Genomic DNA, 6,321 nt, shown 5'->3' on the forward strand with positions numbered 1-6,321 from the left:
ATCTCTGTTATTCTGGATCTCTGAATAATCTCTGTTATTCTGGCTCTCTGGCTGGGCATCATCTCTGTTATTCTGGCTCTCTGAATAATCTCTGTTATTCTGGCTCTCTGGCTGGGCATCATCTCTGTTATTCTGGCTCTCTGAATAATCTCTGTTATTCTGGCTCTCTGGCTGGGCATCATCTCTGTTATTCTGGCTCTCTGAATAATCTCTGTTATTCTGGCTCTCTGGCTGGGCATCATCTCTGTTATTCTGGCTGGGCATCATCACCTTCTCCGTGGTTCTAAGCACCGACCAAAGATGGGGGGAATCTCCAGAGAGAGCAGGAGAGCTGGGGAAGAGAAGCCGATCCTGCCTGCAGACTTCAATCCGATCGCTTCCCTCTCAGCCTAATCCTTGCCTGACTCGGAGAGGACTTTCAGAAACGTGCCTGGAAACCCAAAAAGCAAACCTCATTTGAATGAAGCGCACACTCCTCGGCCCCCATCTGCAAAGAGCGGCAATTAAATGCGAAAAGAGAGAGAGAGAAATTAGCATTTCCCGCGGCCATCTGGCATGAGGGGCAGGCGAGGGGGAACAAAGCCAGTTTGAGGCGGAGGGGAGAGGCGAGTGTGCCGCGGCATTGACCTGCAAATGAGCTTTTGTGAACGAATTAAAGCTTCCCGGACCCCCCGGGACCCCCCAAAACAGGCACCATTACAAACCATCCGGACAAAAACCCACTCATCAAAACTGTCTGCGACGGGGACGGGGCGGGGGGGAGAGGAGAGGCGCGCTTCAAATGGGAGCCCGAAAGAGCCCACCTCACCTCCGTAATAGGCGGTTAATAGTGGGCCGCTGGAAGGCGAGTCCTGGCTGAGTCAGGCAGGGGTTCGTCTGGCGTGGAGTGATTAGACTGAAATCTGCACATGGGGTCTGCTTCCCTCCTCTCTCTGGACGTTGCCCATCTTTGCTGGGTGCTTGGAGGGAAAAGCTCACCCCAGCCTGAGATAAAAAGTAGAGACATCACCCTGCCAACAAAAGTCCGCATGGTCAAAGCGATGGTATTCCCAGTAGTCATGTATGGCTGCGAGAGTTGGACTATAAGGAAGGCCGAGCGGGGAAGAATAGATTCTTTTGAACTATGGTGCTGGAGAAGACTCTTGAGAGTCCCTTGGACTGCAAGGAGAACAAATCAGTCAATCCTAAAAGAAATCAACCCTGACTGTTCCCTGGAAGGCCAGAGAATGAAACTGAAGCTCAAATACTTTGGCCACCAAATGAGAAGGGAGCACTCACTGGAAAAGACCCTGATGCTGGGAAAGATTGAAGGTCAAAGAAGACGGGGACGGCAAAGGATGAGATGGTTGGACAGTGTCAGAGATGCAACGAACATGAAATTGAGCCAACTTCAGAGGATGGCGGAAGACAGGAGGGCCTGGCGGGAGCTGGTCCATGGGGTCGTGAAGAGTCAAACTCGACTGTGTGACTGAACGACAAAAAGCCTGAGAAGGCATTCACAAGGGCCCATCCTGAGTTGCGGCCCTTGAAGGGGATGCAGGAGGGCGGATTTATTTATTTATGAACTGGGAAACTATTTTTATCAATACCAAATGTCGGATTACGATAACTTCGAACAGGTATCAAGACGGATAGAAGAGTAAGTGAAGGTAAAGGTTCCCTTGCTCGAAAGCCAGTTGGGTCCGACTCTAGGGTTGCAGTGCTCATCTCCGTTTCCAAGCCGAAGAGCCAGCGCTGTCCGGAGGCGTCTCCAGGGTCATGTGGCCAGCATGACTAAACACCGAGGCGCACGGAACGCTGTTACCTTCCCACCGAAGGGGTACCTATTTATCTACTTGCAATTTCTTGCTTTCGAACGGCTAGGTTGGCAGGAGCTGGAACTAGAGATGGGAGCTCACTCCATCATGCGGCACCCGGGTCTCGAACTGCTGAACTACTGACCTTCCACAGCCTGCAGTTCAGCGTCTTAACCACTTGAGCCACCGCAGCTCATATATAAGAGTATGTAAGATATAAGAGTAACCTCAACCAATTGATAGGTTTTGCAACCAAACAGGGAGCTTGTTCAACTGTCAAGTTTAGAAATTATCATAACGGATAATGTCAAGTCAGACCCTTGGGCTACTAGTCATAACAAGAATAAATAAATAGATCAAATAATAATCAGAAGAACTGATCAGGGAAAGGGCTCAGACCAAGGAATGTCAGATCAAAAGCGAAGCCAGGTATTGTTAGGCTTACCAAATCTCGCAAAATCGCGGCGGGGGATCCGCATGTCTTTGCAGAATTTGTGCCACGGGGACGGCGAGACGCGTTGCACCGCCATCACCAGGACATGACGCTACGCATCGCTCTGGCAATGGGGCTGTTTGGATCCCCGTTGCCAGAGCGACGTGTAGCGTCAAATCCTGGTGACGCGGTTGCAACGCATCTCGCCATCCCCATGGCATGGATTCTGTGAAGACATACAATCGTCCGCCGCAACTTGGTAACCCTAGGTATTGTAGATAATGTTTGAGGGGAGATATTCATGTTCTGCCATGTATTGAAGAAGAGGAAACCAGATTCCTCCAAATCTCCTGTCTGCTTTCTCAGAAGTGTTCAGAGAATCACTGGAAATGTTTGCAATTTTGTCCATGATGAAATGATCCCATAGTTTCTCTCTCCAAGTGGAAATGGATGGAGAATTGTGTGATTTCCAGCCCATGGATATAGTAGGTCTAGCCTCAGCCAAAAGTATAACTACAAGTTCCAGAAGCTTGTCATCAGTGGAATTTAAGTCTGGTAGATTTAATAAAAGAATCCTCGGATCCAGTGGGAGTTTCATATTAGTGATCTTTTCTAAGGAGTACGGATTTATTACTCAGAAATGTATACCCTGCTTTTCTCCCCAGTAGGGCCCAAAATGGCTTACAACACCATTCCTCTATTTTATCCCCACCAACAACCTGTGAGAAAGGTTAGGCTGAGACAGAGTGACTGAGCCAAGGTCACCCAGTGAGCTTCCATGGTGAAGTGGGGATTGAAACTGGATCCAGCCACTAATAAAGCTAATAAATAGCCATGCCATTAGTCTCTCTGCATGCCAGGGTTCAATTCGTACAATATGTTAGACAAGCTTCTCTTACATGTTTCTCTCACTGTTCTTCCATGGAGCTCACGTCATCATGGGTTTCCCATCGCCATAATACCCACACAACAACCCGTAAGGTAGGTTAGGCTAAGAAAGAGCAACTAGCTCAAGGTCACCCTACAAGCTTTATGTGGAGATCTGAACCTGGGTCTCCCCAGTAGTAGTCTGGTACTCTGAATACAGTCTTTCCTTATATATAATTGAGTAGTGGGATAGCACTTTCTGAACATTCCACACACTCCTAAATCAGTTGGCTCCATGATGTGTCACTCAGAAGCTGTCCCTATCCACTGGCTGCGTTGCCTGAGTCCCACCCACAGAGCTCTCCATCAGCCATTAGTCTGTCAGCTGCCATTCAAGAGTACTCGCGTGCCATTGACCGGTTGCTGGGTCTACTCCTCTTCCCCGCCCACTCCAGCCACTGTTCCCTGTCAGAATACACTCTCTTTCCTGAGGAAGACACTTCGCCTGCTTGGCTCCTCTGTGGGACTAACTTTTCCCTCAGTGGCTGTTGGTAGGCAACCAATCTTGGTTCTGTCTGTAAGAAGACAAAGAAATGAAGCCCTTTCCAGGAACTCATTGGGGCCAGTCATGACTATGGTTGCCAGCTCCAGGTTGGGAAATTCCTTCTGAGTCCCTCCACCCCTCCCAATGCTGCCCTCCAAAGAATCTACCCCCCAAATCTCCAGGTATTTCCCTACTCAGAGCTGGGAACCCTACGTTCCCCTCTGTGCCTGTTGCTAGGCAACCAAGCTGGATTCATGCCTATTTTGGCCTTTGGGAGAAAACCCATTGGGGCCAGTCCTGACTAGGGTTGCCAGCTCCAGTTAGGGAGATTCTGTGTCTAAGGAAGCCAGAGTCTGGGGAGGGGAGAAGCCTCAACTGAACAGAATGCTATGCAGTGTTCCCTCTAAGCTGAGTTAGTGTGAGCTAACTCACAGTTTTTTAGCTTCCAGCTCACACATTTTTGTCTTCACTCAGAAAGGATGGCTCCAGAGCAAACTGATTTATGCAGCATCCAAATCACTCGCTCACCACTTTAATGCCAGTAGCTCACAGATTAGAATTTTTCCTCACAAGACTCAAAAGCTTAGAGGGAACATTGCTATAGAGGCCACCGTCCAAAGCAGTTAATTTTCTCCATGGGGAGAGAGAGATCTATTGTCTGGAGTTCAGTTGGATTTCCTGGTGATCTTCAGGCTCCACCTGGAGGTTGGCTACCCTAGGCGTAGCAGTCACTGCTTCAGAGCAGGGTCTGCTAGACCCAGGTTCTTGCCGTGGAAGCTGACTGGGTGATTTTTGACCAGTCACATACTTTCAGCCTAACCTACCTCAAAGGGTTGTTGTGCAAGTCAAAAGGGGGAGAGGAGAATGATGTAAGCTGCTTTGGTCCCCATTGCAGAGAAAGACTACTTTTCCTCCTGGGGAACCATTGTTGCCAATCTCCAGGTGAGGGCTGAACATCACTCAGAATTACAACTGCTCTCCAGATGGCAGAGATCAGTTCCCCTGGAGAAAATGGTGGACTCTGTGTCCTTATACCTTGCTGAGATGCCCCCCCATGACAGCCAATGTGAGGTAGCAGTCAGGACTTCAGAGTACAGTAGAGCCTGCAGGTGTGTGTGTGGGGGAGATGGAAAGCTGAAGAGTGAGGGGCAGATAATGGCAGGTTGATGCTTGGCTGGGAAGGAGATAGATTTGCCAACTCCAGGTTGAGAAATTCCTGGAGAGTGCTATATGGACTGTGTATATATCTGTGTAAATAAATCCACTGTGAATAGTCAGCACTAGCAACCTGGTACGTGTGGTTACTAGACGCTTCATACGCTAACAGGGAGGGGGGAGGAGATGGAAAGCTGAAGTCAGAGGGGCAGATAAAGGTAGGTTGGGTTGCCTGGGAGGAGATAGTGTTGCCAATTCCAGGTTGGGAAATTCCTAGAGATTTGAGGGGTGGAACCTGGAGAGGGTCGGTTTGTGGAGGGGTGGGACCTCAGACAGGTACAATGCCATAGACTCCACTCTCCAAACCAGCCATTTCCTCCTGGGGAACAATTGTTGCCAATCTCCAGGTGGGGGCTGGAGATCACTCAAAATTACAACTCCTCTTCAGGTAGCAGAAATCAGTTCCTCTGGAGAAAATGGTGGATTTTCCCAGAGCCTCTTTCTAGAGCTCGTTGTATTTATTTCCACAATGGACCTTATTCCTAGTCTAAAATACTGTGTAAGCATGTTTCATGGAAAGGGGAAAATTCAGAAGGGAAGAAAAATCCCATGTTAAATCCCTTCAAACCCAGTTCCCAATGGCCTTGCTGGATAGCATGGACTATTTCTCTCTCCTCTCAGTCATTGGCTACCTGTGCTTACTTAGGCTGGGTGGTGTTTCTAGCAACAGAGATGAAAAATGATAGCAATGCCCAAGAAAAAGAAGACATTTGTGATACTCTGAAGGCTAATTTTCTTATCAGCCAGAGCTTGTAATCTGCATTAACTAGGATAGCAGAGTAGCAAATACTTCCTGATAGCTGAACTGTCACCATACCATACAGAAAGGTATTTTCATATGATGATGGCATAAATAAGCCCCCTCACCAGGGCTGTATTAACCCATGGCCAGGCCCCTAGGCCTTCAGGTATTTCAGGGGCCCTCTGGCACTTCAATCTTTCACCCCACTACAGCTGACCCTAGTACAGTTGGTACTAGATCACAGTACATAGCCCTATATCCATTTTGAGGGTCACCTGAAGAATTCTATTCACGATTTTTAAAAATACTTTTATTGCACAAGTAGAACTCTTCAGGAAAGCACATTTTTGGGGTATAATTGTTCAATCCTGTAATATTTTGAAGTGAATAATTTCTTAATTATTTATTACAATATATAATTTACAAGTGGAGACCCGCAACATAGGAGACAATTTGTTTCACTGCAATAAGGAGACACTTAATTATCTTATTAATAGAGGTTATATATTACAGGCTGACTATGAAGAGAAAATAGCAGTGCCTCAGCAAAGTAAAAATTAAAAATGATAGGCCCCTAGCCCTGTGGGGCACCTAGGCTTCAGCCTAGTCAGCCTTATGGATAATACAGCCCTACCCCTCGCTCTGCTTGTGTGCATGTGTCTCATTATTAAAAAGGGACAGAGTAAGTGAAAGAATAATTTTAGGCTGAATGTGCATCAGAAAG

The sequence above is a fragment of the Gekko japonicus genome, unplaced genomic scaffold (assembly GCF_001447785.1).
Source record: "Gekko japonicus isolate JY-2015 unplaced genomic scaffold, Gekko_japonicus_V1.1 scaffold2290, whole genome shotgun sequence".
Classification (NCBI taxonomy): Eukaryota; Metazoa; Chordata; class Lepidosauria; order Squamata; family Gekkonidae; genus Gekko; species Gekko japonicus.